The following is a 19,336-nucleotide window of genomic DNA, read 5'->3' on the forward strand; positions in this document are numbered from 1 at the left end:
GACCACGATCCACCACCACAAGCAACAGGTTGCACGCAGAAGCTGGAACAAGATCACAACCGACCAGCTCGCGACTTCCCTGAGCAATAACCCACCCACCAGTGCAACGAACCCCAGCCAAGCGGCCACCAACCTCACAAAGTGGATCAGCGACTGCGCAGACGACCTCGCCCCCCTGAGGACCCCGCCTAGAAAACCCTGCAGCAAGAGAGCCCCATGGTTCACCGACGAACTCAAGAGCTCCAAGAAGAACTGCCGAGCCCTCGAGAGAGCCTGGCGCAGAGACCCAACACGGGACAACATGACTGCCCTCAAGCTCGCCACCCGAAAACACCACCAACTGATCCACGCCACCAAGAAAACTGCATTAAAGGAACGACTGGACAACAACGCACACAACAGCAAGGAATTATTTAACATCGTTAAAGAGCTCTCCAACCCCAACGCCGGAAACAACAACATCACCCCTTCGCAAGACCTCTGCAACTCCCTCGCCGCCTACTTCCACAACAAGATCGCGGACATACACAACAGCTTCAGCACTCAACCGACGCACGCCATGACCGAACCACCGCCCCCACCACCACCCTCCGCGCCTGGACCCCGATCAGCACCAAAGACACCATCCGCACGATGAACTCCATCCACTCCGGATCTCTGACCGACCCCTGCCCTCACCACGTCTTCAACAAGGCCGACGCTGTCATCGCACCCCATCTGCGGGACATCATCAACACCTACTTCGACACCGCCACCTTCCCGGAGAGCTGGAAGCACGCCGAACTCAGCGCTCTACTAAAGAAGCCATCAGCTGACCCCACCGACCTCAAGAACTACCGCCCCATCTCGCTGCTCCCGTTTCCCTGCAAAAGTCATCGAGAAGACCGTCAACAAGCAGCTGGCGCCTTCCTCGAGACCAACGGATCCCTCGACCTCTCGCAGTCTGGCTTCCGGGCCAACCACAGCACCGAGACCGCCCTGATCGCAGCCACCGATGACATCCGAGCCCTGCTTGACAACGGAGAAACAGCAGCCCTCATCCTCCTAGACCTCTCCGCGGCCTTCGACATTGTCTGCCACCGTACACTAGTGCAGCGCCTCAGCAACGTCGGAATCCAGGAGGAGGCACTAGAGTGGATCATCTCCTTCCTCGCCGGAAGGACACAGAGAGTCCGCCTCCCCCCGTTCAGATCTGAAGCCACCGAAGTCATCTGCGGCGTTCCTCAAGGCTCCTCGCTCAGCCCAACCCTCTTCAACGTCTACATGAGCCCCCTTGCAGCCATCGCACGCCAGCACAACCTCAACATCATCTCCTACGCCGACGACACCCAGCTGATCCTCTCCCTCACCAACGACCCCACCACCGCCAGAGCCAACCTTCACGAAGGGATGAAAGAGGTAGCCGAATGGATGAAGAACAGCCGCCTGAAACTGAACTCGGTCAAGACGGAAGTCCTCATCCTGGGATCCTCACCCTCCGCCTGGGACGACTCCTGGTGGCCCCCCGCCCTAGGCAGTGCACCCAAACCAACAGACCACGCACGCAACCTGGGCTTCATACTGGACTCCTCCCTCTCCATGACCAGACAAGTCAACGCCGTCTCCTCGTCGTGCTTCAACATCCTGCACATGCTACATAAGATCTTCCGGTGGATCCCCACCAAGACCAGGAAGACGGTCACCCAGGCCCTCGTCACCAGCCATCTGGACTACGGCAACTCCCTCTACGCCGGAACCACCGCCAAACTCCAGAAAAGACTCCAGCGGATCCAGATGCCTCCGCACAACTCATCCTGGACATCCCCCGTCGCAGCCACATCTCCGGACACCTGAGAGACCTACACTGGCTCCTGGTCAACAAGAGAATCACCTTCTGTCTCCTCACCCACGCACACAAAGCCCTACACAACCAAGGCCCAGGATACCTCAACAGCCGCCTCAACTTCTACGCTCCCAAACGCCAGCTTCGGTCGACCGGCCACGCCCTCGCCGCCGTCCCCCGCATCCGAAGAGCCACCACAGGGGGACGGTCCTTCTCCTACCTCGCCGCCAAGACTTGGAACTCCCTCCAGACCCACCTCCGCCTGACCCAGGACCACCTCGCCTTCAGGAAGCAACTCAAGACCTGGCTGTTCGAGCAGTAGCGGACCCCCCTCCCCCAGCGCCTTGAGACCCTCTGGGTGAGTAGTGCGCTATATAAATGCTTTGATTGATTGTTTGATTGATTGGACTTCATTCAGCCCCTCAGTAGAGAAATGAGACTATTTAGAAGCGGTTGGTGGGCAAGAGTTGAAGCTTACAATACCATCCAGGGATGTATAGTATCAGTTCTGCTTTCCAACATTAAGTAAATTCATAATATTCAGGCCATCCAGGTATAGGACCGAGGGAAAGATATAGGGTTAGCAAGCTCAGGTGCCGCTCCTACGTTTAAGTGGAGGAGCATCATCCCACTTGCCAAAATGCCCCAAAAAAGCCCCAGAGAGGAAAAATGAAGTGGTAATAAAGTTAATTAGCATTTTAATTTTCATCCTCCCTGTGCCAAACCGAGTGTCAGAACGGGGCGGGGCTTGTTGTGGGGTAGCAGCAAGGAGGAGTATGTGCTGCCTGTGCACTTTTCAAAGTGTGCATGTCCCTTTGGCCGTGCAGAATGCTTGGAATAGTGGACTTAATTAATTACCTCACATATGGGTAATGGCATTTCCTGGTGTTAGAAATTTGATTTCTGGTTGCCTAGGGCTTGTGCCTAAGCCAGGCAGAAACCAACACTCTAGTCAGGGCAAGGGAATTACAGGCTGAAGATTACTCCTGCTCACCCCATTGGTAGCTTAGCATGAGCAGTCAGGCTTATCCCAGAGCCAATGTATAAAGCGTATGCGCAACACACACACACAACAGTAACACCCTAGGCACACCACAACAGAAACTCCACACAAGGTTAAAAAAAATAGCCTTGGTATTTTCCAAAACACATTAGAATCATAATCACACATATACACTGTGCCAATTGGCACCAGGTAACAATTTACAGGGAATTATATACATGACCGTTCCACGGTCAGAACCATCACAAAGCACAAGTAGCAAATGTAAAACACAACCAGTAACTAGTGGTAAAATAATTAACTCAGCATTACCACTGGCAACATACACACATTATGTCTGCATCACATTAGGCATAAAACACATTATGCAGCAATCACAAATAGAAGTTCACCTTAATAACACTCCCCAAATGCATACACCACCCTCAACATAAATACATTATGCGCAACCTTTGGACCTTGTGCTCTACCAGGACACAAAAAAGACCCCAGGCCAACTGGCCTTCCTTGTGTCCAAAAAATGCCCTCTGTCCAAAATGTAAGGGCCTAAACATATGGCCTTTCACTCGCCCTCTGGCTGCCTTGCAGCAAAAGCAATGTGCGTCATGCACTGGGGTCCGAGGGGTGCATCTTACCCCTTCCTTCTCATCACCCAAAGAAATGGGCCCCGTGTTGCAGCTGCCCTCGCTCTCACGGTGCAGTTGAGGAAATCAGCCTTGCACTAGCACTAACAATGTGCAAATTGGAGACCAAGTCTTGTTGTGGGTAGGCCTGGCCATGAGGCTGGTGGCCATTTTGAAGGTTGGCAGTGTGCTTTTTGCAATAGGCCTGCATTGTCTGTCTTCTGTTTCTTGTAGTTGGGTGGGCCTTGCCATGTGACTGGTGGCCATTTTGAAGCCTAGGCCTGCAAGCTTGTGTTTGGCTTGTCTACCAACAGGCCTGCTTTCATCCAGTAGGCTCAGAGCAGGTAGTCACAGGTGCATTAAACAAGAGTTTCTGTGTGGTCTGTTGAATTTAAATATGATTTAGTGCATGGATGGCATTGGATTGAGTTGGGAAATGTGTTTTTGGTGGGTATTTCTGTTGTTGGGTGTCTTAAAGAAATGCCTTTGTTGTGTGTGTCTGGTGTGTAGGTGTGCATGTACACTGCCGACCTTTTTTTGCCTGTGTCTTTTCGTTTTTGCATTTTATTGCATTAAAAAAGCAACGCAGTGTGCTTTAGCATGCATCCTTTGCTGGCTTTTATAGGCCTTTTGTCAGTTCATTGTGTTTACCAGGCCTCCTGCTTGTTGCTTGTTATTTGTGAGTGTCCATGTGGCTGGTGGCCTTTTGTGGTGGGAGTTATTTAGTGTGCTTCTTTTGCCATATAGGTCTGCATGCTATTCCTTTCTGGCCTAGGCTTCTTGTTGTGGGTTGGCCTGGCCATGAGGCTGGGGGACATTTTTAAGGCTTGCAGTGTGCTTTTTGCAATAGGCCTGCATTGTCTGTCTTCTGTTTCTTGTAGTTGGGTGGGCCTGGCCATGTGGCTGGTGGCCATTTTGAAGGCTGTGCCTGCAAGCGTGTGTTTGGCTTGTTTGCCAACAGGCCTGCTTTCATCCAGTAGGCTCAGAGCAGGTAGACACAGGTGCATTAAATAAGTGTTTCTTTGTGGTCTGTTGAATTTAAACATCATTTAGGGCATGGAAGGCATTGGATTAAGTTGGGAAATGTGTGTTTGGGGGTTGATTTCTGTTGTTGGGTGTCCTAAAGAAATGCCTTTGTTGTGTGCGTCTGGTGTGTAGGTGTGCATGTACACTGCAGACCTTTTTTTGCCTGTGTATTTTCGTTTTTGCATTTTATTGCATTAAAAAAAGCAAAGCAGTGTGCTTTAGCATGCATCCTTTGCTTGGCTTTTATAGACCTTTTGTCAGTTCATTGTGTTTCCCAGGCCTCCTGCTTGTTGCTTGTTATTTGTGAGTGTCCATGTCGCTGGTGGCCTTTATTGTGGTGGGAGTTAAAAGTGTGCTGCTTTTGCCATATAGGCCTGCATGCTATTCTTTTGTGGCCTAGGCTTCTTTTGTGTGTAGACCTGGCCATGAGGCTGGTGGCCATTTTGAAGGCTGGGAGTGTGCTTTTTGCAATAGGCCTGCATTGTCTGTCTTCTGTTTCTTGTAGTTGGGTGGGCCTGGCCATGTGGCTGGTGGCCATTTTGAAGCCTAGGCCTGCAAGCTTGTGTGGCCTTGTCTGCCAGCAGGCCTGCTTTCATCCAGTAGGCTCAGAGCAGGCAGCCACAGGTGCATTAAACAAGTGTTTCTGTGTGGTCTGTTGACTTTAAACATCACTTAGGGCATGGATGGCATTGGATTGAGTAGGGAAATGTGTTTTTGAGGGTATTTCTGTTGTTGGGTGTCTTAAAGAAATGCTTTTGTTGTGTGTGTCTGGTGTGTTGGTGTGCATGCACCCTGCAGACCTCTTTATTTGGCCTGTGAATTTCGTTTTTGAATTTTATTGCATTAAAAAGGCAAAGCAGTGTGCTTCAGCATGCACCCATTGCCTGGCTTTTATAGGCTCTTTGTCAGTTCATTGTGTTTTCCAGGCCTCCTGCTTGTATTTGTGACTGTCCATGTGGTGGTGATCTTTTGTGATGGGAGTTATTAGTGTGCTGCTTTTGCCATATAGGCCTGCATGCTTTTCCTTTGTGGCCTAGGCTTCTTGTTGTGGGTAGGCCTGGCCATGAGGCTGGTGGCCATTTTGAAGGCTGGGAGTGTGCTTGTTGCAATAGGCCTGCATTGTCTGTCTTCTGTTTCTTGTAGTTGGGTGGGCCTGGCCATGTGGCTGGTGGCCATTTTGAAGCCTAGGCCTGCAAGCTTGTGTTTGTCTTGTCTGCCACCAGGCCTGCTTTCATCCAGTAGACTCAGAGTAGGTAGTCACAAGTGCATTAAACAAGTGTTTCTATGTGGTCTGTTGACTTTAAACATGATTTAATGCATGGATGGCATTGGATTGAGTTGGGAAATGTGTTTTTGGGGGGTATTTCTGTTGTTGGGTGTCTTAAAGAAATGCCTTTGTTGTGTGTGTCTGGTGTGTAGGTGTGCATATACACTGCAGACATTTTGTTGCCTGTGTATTTTCGTTTTTGCATTTTATTGCATTAAAAAAGCAAAGCAGTGTGCTTTAGCAGCATGCATCCTTTGCTTGGCTTTTATAGGCCTTTTGTCAGTTCATTGTGTTTCCCAGGCCTCCTGCTTGTTGCTTGTTATTTGTGAGTGTCCATGTGGCTGGTGGCTTTTTGTGGTGGGAGTTATTTAGTGTGCTTCTTTTGCCATATAGGCCTGCATGGTATTCCTTTCTGGCCTAGGCTTCTTATTGTGGGTAGGCCTGGCCATGAGGCTGTTGGCCATTTTGAAGGCTGGCAGTGTGCTTTTTGCAATAGTCCTGCATTGTCTGTCTTCTGTTTCTTGTAGTTGGGTGGGCCTTGCCATGTGACTGGTGGCCATTTTGAAGCCTAGGCCTGCAAGCTTGTGTTTGGCTTGTCTACCCACAGGCTTGCTTTCATCCAGTAGGCTCAGAACAGGTAGCCACAGGTGCATTAAACAAGTGTTTCTGTGTGGTCTGTTGAATTTAAACATCATTTAGGGCATGGGAGGCATTGGATTGAGTAAGGAAATGTGTTTTTGAGGGGGGTATTTCCGTTGTTGGGTGTCTTAAAGAAATGCCTTTGTTGTGTGTGTCTGGTGTGTTGGTGTGCATGTACCCTGCAGACCTTTTTTTGCCTGTGTATTTTCGTTTTTACATTTTATTGCATTAAAAAGGCAAAGCAGTGTGCTTTAGCATGCATCCTTTGCTTGGCATTTATAGGCCTTTTGTCAGTTCAGTGTGTTTCCCAGGCCTCCTGCTTGTTGCTTGCTATTTGTGATTGTCCATTTGGCTGGTGGCCTTTTGTGGTGGGAGTTTTTTAGTGTGCTATTTTTGCAATATATAGGCCTGCATGGTATTCCTTTGTGGCCTAGGCTTCTTGTTGTGGGTTGGCCTGGCCATGAGGCTGGGGGCCATTTTGAAGGCTGGCTGTGTGCTTTTTGCAATAGGCCTGCATTGTCTGTCTTCTGTTTCTTGTAGTTGGGTGGGCCTGGCCATGTGGATGACGGCCATTTTGAAGGCTGTGCCTGCAAGCGTATGTTTGGCTTGTCTGCCAACAGGCCTGCTTTCATCCAGTAGGCTCAGAGCAGGTAGACACAGGTGCATTAAAAAAGTGTTTCTTTGTGGTCTGTTGAATTTAAACATCATTTAGGGCAAGGAAGGCATTGGATTAAGTTGGGAAATGTGTGTTTGGGGGTTGATTTCTGTTGTTGGGTGTCTTAAAGAAATGCCTTTGTTGTGTGTGTCTGGTGTGTAGGTGTGCATGTACACTGCAGACCTTTTTTTTGCCTGTGCATTTTCGTTTATGCATTTTATTGCATTAAAAAAGCAAAGCAGTGTGCTTTAGCATGCATCCTTTGCTTGGCTTTTATAGGCCTTTTGTCAGTTCATTGTGTTTCCCAGGCCTCCTGCTTGTTGCTTGTTATTTGTGAGTGTCCATGTCGCTGGTGGCCTTTATTGTGGTGGGAGTTATAAGTGTGCTGCTTTTGCCATATAGGCCTGCATGCTATTCTTTTGTGGCCTAGGCTTCTTTTGTGTGTAGACCTGGCCATGAGGCTGGTGGCCATTTTGAAGGCTGGGAGTGTGCTTTTTGCAATAGGCCTGCATTGTCTGTCTTCTGTTTCTTGTAGTTGGGTGGGCCTGGCCATGTGGCTGGTGGCCATTTTGAAGCCTAGGCCTGCAAGCTTGTGTGGCCTTGTCTGCCAGCAGGCCTGCTTTCATCCAGTAGGCTCAGAGCAGGCAGCCACAGGTGCATTAAACAAGTGTTTCTGTGTGGTCTGTTGACTTTAAACATCACTTAGGGCATGGATGGCATTGGATTGAGTAGGGAAATGTGTTTTTGAGGGTATTTCTGTTGTTGGGTGTCTTAAAGAAATGCTTTTGTTGTGTGTGTCTGGTGTGTTGGTGTGCATGCACCCTGCAGACCTCTTTATTTGGCCTGTGAATTTCGTTTTTGAATTTTATTGCATTAAAAAGGCAAAGCAGTGTGCTTCAGCATGCACCCATTGCCTGGCTTTTATAGGCTCTTTGTCAGTTCATTGTGTTTTCCAGGCCTCCTGCTTGTATTTGTGACTGTCCATGTGGTGGTGATCTTTTGTGATGGGAGTTATTAGTGTGCTGCTTTTGCCATATAGGCCTGCATGCTTTTCCTTTGTGGCCTAGGCTTCTTGTTGTGGGTAGGCCTGGCCATGAGGCTGGTGGCCATTTTGAAGGCTGGTAGTGTGCTTGTTGCAATAGGCCTGCATTGTCTGTCTTCTGTTTCTTGTAGTTGGGTGGGCCTGGCCATGTGGCTGGTGGCCATTTTGAAGCCTAGGCCTGCAAGCTTGTGTTTGTCTTGTCTGCCACCAGGCCTGCTTTCATCCAGTAGACTCAGAGTAGGTAGTCACAAGTGCATTAAACAAGTGTTTCTATGTGGTCTGTTGACTTTAAACATGATTTAGTGCATGGATGGCATTGGATTGAGTTGGGAAATGTGTTTTTGGGGGGGTATTTCTGTTGTTGGGTGTCTTAAAGAAATGCCTTTGTTGTGTATGTCTGGTGTGTAGGTGTGCATATACACTGCAGACATTTTGTTGCCTGTGTATTTTCGTTTTTGCATTTTATTGCATTAAAAAAGCAAAGCAGTGTGCTTTAGCAGCATGCATCCTTTGCTTGGCTTTTATAGGCCTTTTGTCAGTTCATTGTGTTTCCCAGGCCTCCTGCTTGTTGCTTGTTATTTGTGAGTGTCCATGTGGCTGGTGGCTTTTTGTGGTGGGAGTTATTTAGTGTGCTTCTTTTGCCATATAGGCCTGCATGGTATTCCTTTCTGGCCTAGGCTTCTTATTGTGGGTAGGCCTGGCCATGAGGCTGTTGGCCATTTTGAAGGCTGGCAGTGTGCTTTTTGCAATAGGCCTGCATTGTCTGTCTTCTGTTTCTTGTAGTTGGGTGGGCCTTGCCATGTGACTGGTGGCCATTTTGAAGCCTAGGCCTGCAAGCTTGTGTTTGGCTTGTCTACCCACAGGCTTGCTTTCATCCAGTAGGCTCAGAACAGGTAGCCACAGGTGCATTAAACAAGTGTTTCTTTGTGGTCTGTTGAATTTAAACATCATTTAGGGCAAGGAAGGCATTGGATTAAGTTGGGAAATGTGTGTTTGGGGGTTGATTTCTGTTGTTGGGTGTCTTAAAGAAATGCCTTTGTTGTGTGTGTCTGGTGTGTAGGTGTGCATGTACACTGCAGACCTTTTTTTTGCCTGTGCATTTTCGTTTATGCATTTTATTGCATTAAAAAAGCAAAGCAGTGTGCTTTAGCATGCATCTTTTGCTTGGCTTTTATAGGCTTTTTTTCAGTTCATTGTGTTTCCCAGGCCTCCTGCTTGTTGCTTGTTATTTGCGAGTGTCCATGTGGCTGGTGGCTTTTTGTGGTGGGAGTTATTTAGTGTGCTTCTTTTGCCATATAGGTCTGCATGCTATTCCTTTCTGGCCTAGGCTTCTTGTTGTGGGTATGCCTGGCCATGAGGATGGTGGCCATTTTGAAGGCTGGCAGTGTGCTTTTTACAATAGGCCTGCATTGTCCATCTTCTGTTTCTTGTAGTTTGGTGGGCCTTGCCATGTGACTGGTGGCCGTTTTGAAGCCTAGGCCTGCAAGCTTGTGTTTGGCTTGTCTACCAACATGCCTGCTTTCATCCAGTAGGCTCAGAGCAGGTAGTCACAGGTGCATTAAACAAGTGTTTCTGTGTGGTCTGTTGAATTTAAACATGATTTAGTGAATGGATGGCATTGGATTGAGTTGGGAAATGTGTTTTTGGGGGGTATTTCTGTTGTTGGGTGTCTTAAAGAAATGGCTTTGTTGTGTGTGTCTGGTGTGTAGGTGTGCATGTACACTGCAGACCTTTTTTTGCCAGTGTCTTTTCGTTTTTGCATTTTATTGCATTAAAAAAGCAAAGCAGTGTGCTTTAGCATGCATCCTTTGCTGGCTTTTATAGGCCTTTTGTCAGTTCATTGTGTTTACCGGGCCTCCTTCTTGTTGCTTTTTATTTGTGAGTGTCCATGTGGCTGGTGGCCTTTTGTGGTGGGAGTTATTTAGTTTGCTTCTTTTGCCATATAGGCCTGCATGCTATTCCTTTCTGGCCTAGGCTTCTTGTTGTGGGTTGGCCTGGCCATGAGGCTAGGGGCCATTTTGAAGGCTGGCAGTGTGCTTTTTGCAATAGGCCTGCATTGTCTGTCTTCTGTTTCTTGTCGTTGGGTGGGCCTGGCCATGTGGATGATGGCCATTTTGAAGGCTGTGCCTGCAAGCGTGTGTTTGGCTTGTCTGCCAACAGACCTGCTTTCATCCAGTAGGCTCAGAGCAGGTAGACACAGGTGCATTAAACAAGTGTTTATTTGTGGTCTGTTGAATTTAAACATCATTTAGGGCAAGGAAGGCATTGGATTAAGTTGGGAAATGTGTGTTTGGGGGGTTGATTTCTTTTGTTGGGTGTCTTAAAGAAATGCCTTTGTTGTGTGCGTCTGGTGTGTAGGTGTGCATGTACACTGCAGACCTTGTTTTTGACTTGTGTATTTTCGTTTTTTCAGTTTATTGCATTAAAAAGGCAAAGCAGTCTGCTTTAGCATGCATCCTTTGCCTGGCTTTTATTGGCCTTTTGTCAGTTCATTCCCTTCCCTTCTACGAACCAGAACTTTGCAGAGCTTGTCCTGTAACAACTACGAGTACTAGGTTCTTTTGAGGTGAGGGGTCCCCAGAATTCGCTCAGAGATCTTCATTTATAATTTTATATAAGCTATATTCCTACCAAGGGGATGGTGGTGTTTCCATCACTGTTCAGTTATGATTTTCCTTTTTTTTCTAAGGACTTGTAGTTGTTATAACTGTAACTAAGTGTAACAATGTTTATTGTTTTAATGTTATGCATTTTCCTGTTAGTGCTGCGTTATAGAATAACGTACAGAGCTTGTTAATTGAAAATAAAACTTTTGAACTTACATAGACTTGGTGGTATTTGGGATTGAGCGAGCGAAAGGAAGGGTGTGCATGTGTATTGCTTTCACGACTGAGAGGTCGGTGTGTTATGTTCTGGGCTGTCTACTTGTTGGGTATCTTGGGGGAGGGTTCGGAGAGCTAATAGTTATGCCGAGACACTACTATAACTAGACAGGCAGGGGATTGTGGTGGGTTCTTAACTTCTGATTGAGGTGTGAGGAAGGTCCAACATCCCATCACCAACATTCTATTTTCTTGAGCAAACTTCTGTATGTGCAAAATCCCCACAGCAGTAGTAGTATGTCCTATCCTATCAAAATAATAATATCTGGTTGGACATTTGTTGGTGGGAATGGTTGAAAAGCCTCAAGATTAACAAAGACTCAAGATCAATAAGACTAGAAGTAGTACTAGAGGACAACCCAAAGGAATGGACTCCATGGCTAGAGTTACTGGTGAATCTGAGTTTTATTTAAAACCTTTTAAATAAAGAGTGGCCAACTGGGCAAGCTTAGCTACAGACATACTAATAGTAGTAGTACAGAGAGTCATCATAGTAGAGGCAGGGATAAGAAGTCCAGATCGAAGGATAATTGTTGGGAAAAAATAGCATTAGGAAACTGAAACAATAGTTCGGAAAAAATATGGTGCAGTAAAAGTTAGGGAATAAGAATTATTAATATTAAAAACAAGAAGACATACTAGGGCAAGCAGAAGAGCCCTAGTCGTGGTCCTCCTGTCCCTGGTGTTGTTCATATGCTCCCCCCGACTCAGACCCTGTCTTCTTGCCTCTGGGTGCTGATCATGAAAGAAATAAAAAAGAGACAAACATTGATGATTGGTGTGAAACAAATAAAATATTTTTAAACTACAGTAAAAAAAAATTATGTAAACAACAATTGCAATAAAATTGACTTATCTCCTCTGGTCATCAAGTAGTATCGGGGGATTCGCGGATCCACTACTTATTATTTATCAACACTAATCAGTCTTCCATTCGGATTTCAGAATACTAACTAAGCCTAAGTAGTACGTGCCACCTGACCTAGCTCACCTATTCCAGACGTGCCAATTGTACATTAAGTATGCATTTCTACTTCTTTTAGTCCTCAAAAATGCATAAATGTAGGACACATGACTACATTTTTGCATATACCAAATTGTTGGTTGATTGATTGAGAAGTGTGGCTCAATGATTAGAGCGGCAGACCCTGATGCAGAGGTCTAGCCCGGGACCAGGGTTCAATTCCCCGCCTCGGCGGGTCTTGGGCTCAAAATTCCACGGACCTGATAATTCTCGCCTCAGTGCCTATTCCAATCATGGAGTCCCACTCTGCCACTCTGGGCAATAGCTTGCTTAATCTCCACAATGGCCCCCACAACGCTAAGGATGCCTGGCCTCCACATTAGGGGTGCCCAGGAGTGGACGCCTCACAGGGAAAGCCAGGATGGGTTCCACAGCGTTATTCGTACAAGCGCCTTGAGACCCTTGCGGGTGAGTAGTGCGCTTTACAAGTATCAATTTACATGGATGCTGATGTTCTGCTAGTGCTAAGCCTATTACCACTCATTGAACAAACTTCAAAAGGTTCTATTAAGGACTGGGTTAAGCACTAGCAGCACGTAACGTAACAGAGGGAGCGTCACGCAGACCACTAAGCAATTACAAACTCATACTAATAAGTAACTAAACCTAAGTATCAATCCACCCCTATCTCTTAGTGACAGCACAAGGGAAGGAATAGAGTCACTCTAACATTACCTAACTTAAGTTCTCTAAAATAAACTCTTACATAATCACGGTAAGCGAGCGCAAACACAAAGTTGCCAATAAGTAAGATTAGTAGCGCTGAGCACCTGTGTCATAAGAATCACAGAAGACTTATAAACGTAATTTACCTGTAATATAAGCAGCAGCATTCTAGCTGGTTGGAAAAAAGATATTCTATATCACAGAGCAGAAGAACAGACACAAACTAGTAATCATTAAATAGTTACTCACCAAGACCCGGGACCTCTACTCCTAGCAAGTCCAGCAGGTCCTGCTCCCGGTCCAGGATATTGGACCACCGGTGCATCAATCAATCAATCAATCAATCAATCATAGGCATTTATACCGCGCACTACTCACCCGGAGGGTCTCAAGGCGCTTGGGGGGGTGGGGGGGGGTCTGCACTGCTCGAACAGCCAGGTCTTGAGCTTCTTCCTGAAGGAGAGGTGGTCTTGGGTCAGGCGTAGGTCGGTCGGTCGGGAGTTCCAAGTCTTGGCGGCCAGGTGGGAGAAGGACCTTCCTCCTGTTGTCGCTCTGCGGATGCGGGGGACGGCGGCGAGGGCGTGACTGGTCGAGCGGAGATGGCGTTTGGGAGCGTAGAAGTTGAGGCGGCTGTTGAGGTAAGTCGGGCCTTGGTTGTGTAGGGCTTTGTGTGCGTGGGTGAGGAGCCGGAAGGTGATTCTTTTGTTGATCGGGAGCCAGTGCAGGTCTCTCAGGTGTCTGGAGATGTGGCTTTGTCTGGGGACGTCGAGGATGAGTCTCGCTGAGGCGTTCTGGATACGCTGGAGTCTCTTCTGGAGCTTGGCGGTGGTTCCGGCGTAGAGGGCGTTGCCGTAGTTCAGACGGCTGGTGACGAGGGCCTGGGTGACCGTCTTCCTGGTCTCTGTGGGGATCCACCGGAAGATCTTGCGTAGCATGCGCAGGATGTTGAAACAGGACGAGAAGACGGCGTTGACTTGTCTGGTCATGGAGAGGGAGGAGTCCAGGATGAAGCCCAGGTTGCGGGCGTGGTCTGTCAGTTTGGGTGCATTGCCGAGGGCGGGGGGCCACCAGGAGTCGTCTCAGGCGGAGGGTGAGGAGCCCAGGATGAGGACTTCCGTCTTGTCTGTGTTCAGTTTCAGGCGGCTGGTCGTCATCCACTCGGCCGCGTCTTTCATCCCTTTGTGTAGGTTGGCTCTGGCGGTGGCGGGGTCGTTGGTCAGGGAGAGGATCAGCTGGGTGTCATCGGCGTAGGAGATGATGTTCAGGTTGTGTTGGCGTGCGATGGCCGCAAGGGGGCTCATGTAGACATTGAAGAGGGTGGGGCTGAGCGAGGAGCCCTGAGGGACGCCGCAGATGACTTCCGTGGCTTCTGATCTGAACGGGGGGAGGCAGACTCTCTGTGTCCTTCCGGCGAGGAAGGAGATGATCCATTCCAGTGCCTTCTCCTTGATTCCGACGTTGCTGAGGCGCTGCACTAGGGTGCGGTGGCAGACAGTGTCGAATGCCGCGGAGAGGTCCAGGAGGATGAGGGCCGCTGTTTCTCCGTTGTCCAGCAGGGTTCGGATGTCGTCAGTGGCAGCGATGAGGGCGGTCTCGGTGCTGTGGTTGGCCCGGAAGCCTGACTGAGATGGGTCGAGGGATCCAGTCGTCTCGAGGAAGGCTGCCAGTTGCTTGTTGACGGTCTTCTCGATGACTTGGCAGGAAACGGGAGGAGCGAGATGGGGCGGTAGTTCTTGAGTTCGGTGGGGTCCGCCGTTGGTTTCTTTAGTAGAGCGCTGAGTTCGGCGTGCTTCCAGCTTTCAGGGAAGGTGGCGGTGTCGAAGGAGGTGTTGATGATGTCCCGCAGGTGGGGTGTGATGACAGCGTCGGCCTTGTTGAAGACGTGGTGCGGGCAGGGGTCGGTTGGAGATCCGGAGTGGATGGAGTTCATCGTGCTGATGGTGTCTTCGAGGTTGATCGGTGTCCAGGCGTTGAGGGTGGTGGTGGGGGGCGTTGGTGTGGTCGTGGGGAGCATTGTTTGTGTTCTGAAGCTGTTGTGTATGTCAGCGATCTTGTTGTGGAAGTAGGAGGCGAGGGAGTTGCAGAGGTCTTGCGATGGGGTGATGTTGTTGGTTCCGGCGTTGGGGTTGGAGAGCTCTCTCACGATGTTGAAGAGTTCCTTGCTGTTGTGTGCGTTGTTGTCCAGCCGGTCCTTGAATGCTGTTTTCTTGGTGGCGTGGATCAGTTGGTGGTGCTTTCGGGTGCCGAGCTTGAGGGTAGTCATGTTGTCCGGTGTAGGATCAACTGGTTCTGTGTGCGCCGGACAGCAGAGCAGCAAAACACTGCCTGGCGCACCTTTCCCAAATGCTGCCGACACTCCCCGAGCCGTACCCAGACCCAGGCCTGCCACCTGCAGCCAGGGCTAAGGGGAGGTGGCACTGCACAAAGAAAACCAATGCGGCCAACTCCACCTTCCCAAATAAGGCCCGTGCCGGCACCCCTTGTGGGCGTCACCTTCCGCAAGGAAGGCGGTCGCAGCTCTGGCTACAACGAGCCCTGTGGCCCTTTGCAATGGTTCTGAGGTAGGCGGGAGGCGGGAAAGAAAAGGTAAAAATTAAAAAAGTAAGTAAAAGAAATGAAAAAGCAGGTAATAGAAAAAGAGTGAAAAAGTACTTACAAATACACAAAAAGTAGACAAAAACAACAAATATTAAATCAGGAAAACAGCCTGAGAGATAATAAATAAAAAAGATCCAAAAAAAGTTTCTAGAAGCAAAGGATTGAAAAGATAGGGGGAGGATTGAAAAGCAGGCCCCAGAACCATAGCAATAGAGTGAAAAACAAGATGGCCGCTCGCATTGCGACCGCGTGGGTAAGTTTGCCTGATATTTTCCCTCCAAGCACGCAAAAAGCGTAGCGGACATGCAATAGCGTTCCCATACAGGAAATACGTATCACGAACGGGCGCGAGCATGCATTGCGCGTCCCGGAACAGGAAAAAAGCATCGCGAGCAGGCGGGACAAGTGAAAACAAGATGGCCACGCACATAAGGGACCGCATGGGCAAGTTGGCGATGCATTTCAACCGCGATCACTCAGAAAATATCGCGAACAGGCGGGAAAAGCCCTTCCGCGTCTTCGCGATATTTCCCCGTTTTTGCAGAGATTTTTTACATTTTCGCGAAGAGTTGCGTAATGCGATTACACAATTTCCGCCCACCCCTAACACAGATGTGTCTCACATTTGCCTTAAATTCAGAATGTTAGCACTCTAGTTGCTTATTAGATCACTGTAGTAAAGCTACTGCTCACCAGGGAAGTCTGCTGCTGGTATTGAAAGTGCATGTTTCAGTCTGCATGTCAGAATTGTTTAATGAAATATAAGAGGATTTGAGAAGTCACTCAAAATGTGCCCTAATTTTTCTTTTTTCACACTAATCATAATTTCTATGGTAAAATGAACCCCCTCATTGTGTTCCTTTTAAATTAAACTACTCACTCTCTACTACTCACTCGCTACTACTCTCTACTACTCAATCTCTACTACTCAATCTCTACTACTCACTCTCTGCTACTCTCTACTACTACTCTCTGCTACTCACTCTCTACTACTCACTCTCTACTACTCTCTACTACTCTCTACTAGTCTCTACCACTAAATCTCTACTACTCTACTACTCACTCTCTCCTACTCTCTCTCTACTACTCCCTCTCTACTACTTACTCTACTATTCTCTACTACTCACTCTCTCTATTACACTCACTCTCTACTATTCCCACTCTACTACTCACTCTCTACTACTCACTCTTTACTTTTCTCCACTACTCACTCTCCACTACTCACTCAGTACTATTCACTCTCTACTACTCTCTATTACTCACTCTCTACTATTCACTCTCTACTACTCACTCTCTAATACTCACTCTTTACTACTCTCTACTACTCACTCTCTACTACTCACTCTCTACTATTCTCTACTACTCACTACCTACTACTCACACTCTACTACTCACTCTCTACTACCCTACAACTCTCTACTAGTCTCTTTACTACTCACTCTCTACTACTCTCTACTACTCTCTACCATTCTATCTACTACTCTCTATCACTCACTCTCTACATGTCTCTACTACTTACACTCTACTACTCTCTACTACTCACTCTCTACTACTCACTCTCTACTATTCTCTACTACTCACTCTCCACTACTCACTCTCCACTACTCGCTCTCCACTACTCTCTACTACTCACTCCACTACTCACTCTCTACTTCTCTACTACTCTCTACTACACACTCTCTACTACACACTCTCTACTACTTGTTCTCTACTACTCGCTCTCTACTACTCTCTACTACTCACTCTACTGCTCATGATCTACTACTCGCTCTCTACTACTCTCTATTACTCACTCTACTACTCATGCTCTACTACTCTCTACTACTCACTCTACTACTCACTCTCTACTACTCTGTACTACTCACTCTCTACTACTCCACTACTCTCTACTACTCACTCTCTACTACTCACTACTACTCACTCTATACTACTCTACTACTCTCTTTACTACTCTCTACTACTCAATCCCTACTACTCTCTCTCTACAACTCACTCTCTACTACTCACTACTAATCTCTACTACTCACTCTCTACTACTCTCTCTCTAGTACTCTCTACTACTCACTACTATTCACTCTACTACTCACTCTCTACTACTCACTCTCTACTACTCTCTACTACTCACTCTCTACTTCTCTCTCTCTACTACTCTCTACTACTCAGTCTACTACTCACTCTCTACTACTCCCTACTACTCTCTCTCTGCTACTCACTCTCTACTTCTCACTCTTTACTACTCTCTATTACTCACTCTCTACTACTCACTCTCTACTACTCACTCTCTACTTCTCTCTACCACTCACTCTACTACTCTCTACTACTCTCTACTACTCACTCTCTACTACACACTCTCTACTACTCACTCTCTGCTACTCACTCTACTACTCTCTACTACTCACTCTCTGCTACTCTCTCTACTATTCTCTACTACTCTCTACTACTCACTCTCGATTACTAGTTCAAGTTCAAGAATTTATATAGCGCACTACTCACCCAGAGGGTCTCAAGGCGCTTGGGGAGGGGGTTCATTATTTATCGAATAGCCAGGTTTTAAGTTCTTCTCTGAAGGAGATGTGGTTCTGTGTAAGGCGGAGGTGAGTGGGGAGTGAGTTCCAGGTCTTGGCCGCCAAGTAGGAGAAGGATCTACCTCCCATGGTGGATCTTTGGATACACGGAACTGCGGCGAGGGCTTGATTGGAGGATCTTAGTTGGCGGGTGGGTGTGTAGAAGGATAGTCGAGAGTTTAGGCATTCGGGACCTAGTTTGTAGAGGGCCTTGTGTGCGTGGGTGAGGAGACGGAACGTTATTCTCTTGTTGACGGGAAGCCAGTGGAGGTCTTTCAGGTGGCCGGTAATATGATTTTGGCGAGGGATGTCCAAAATGAGTCTCGCTGATGCGTTTTGGATGTGTTGGAGTTTTTTCTGTAATTTGGTTGTAATTCCGGCATAGAGGGTGTTTCCGTAGTCTAGTTGACTCGTAACCAGTGCGTGGGTGACAGTCTTTCTTGTCTCGGCGGGGATCCAGTGGAAGATTTTTTTGAGCATACGAAGTGCGTTTATGCAGGAGGATGAGACGGCGTTGACTTGTCTGGTCATCAAGAGTGAGGAGTCTAGGATGAAGCCAAGGTTACGTGCGTGGTCGGTGGGTATGGGTGCTGAGCCCAGATCCGAAGGCCACCATGAGTCGTTCCAGGCAGAAGGGGATGATGCTAGGATGAGCACTTCCGTTTTGTCTGAGTTAAGTTTTAGGTGGCTGTTTTTCATCCTTACGGCTACTTCTTTCGTGCCTTTGTGAAGATTGGTTTTGGCGGTGTTGGGGTCTTTGGTGAGGGAAAGGATCAGCTGGGTGTCGTCAGCGTAGGAGATGATGTTAAGGTTGTGTTGACGCGCGATGGAAGCGAGTGGACTCATGTAAACGTTGAAGAGGGTGGGACTGAGTGATGAACCTTGTGGTACACCGCAGATGACTTCGGTGGCCTCTGATTTGAATGGGGGGAGTCCTAGCTAGGAACGAGATGATCCAGTCCAAGGCTTTTCCTTTTATGCCGATGTTGCTTAGGCAATGTATGAGGGTGCTGTGACAGACAGTGTCGAAGGCGGCGGAGAGGTCGAGTAGAATGAGGGCCACTTTTTCTCTGTTGTCCAGTAGTGTTCGGATGTCGTCTGTTGCTGCGATGAGGGCAGTTTCAGTGCTGTGTTTGGCTCAAAACCCGGACTGTGAGGGATCGAGGGAGTTGTTGGATTCAAGGAAGGCGGCGAGTTGGCTATTGATGGCTTTCTCAAAGACTTTGGCAGGGAATGGGAGGAGGGATATGGGGTGGTAGTTTTTTAGTTCAGAGGGGTCTTCTGTGGGTTTTTTCAGGAGGGCGCTGACTTCGGCGTGTTTCCAGCTTTCTGGGAAGGTAGCAGAGTTGAAGGAGCAGTTGATGACATCACGGAGATGGGGTGCGATGATGGAGTCTGCTTTGTTGAAGATGTGGTATGGACATGGGTCGGTTGGCGAGCCAGAATGGATGGAATTCATTAGGCGGATGGTGTCTTCAGTGGTGATTGGGTTCCAGGCGCTGAGGTTGTTAGAGGGCGGTTTAGG

The sequence above is a fragment of the Lissotriton vulgaris genome, chromosome 6 (assembly GCF_964263255.1).
Source record: "Lissotriton vulgaris chromosome 6, aLisVul1.2, whole genome shotgun sequence".
Taxonomy (NCBI): domain Eukaryota; kingdom Metazoa; phylum Chordata; class Amphibia; order Caudata; family Salamandridae; genus Lissotriton; species Lissotriton vulgaris.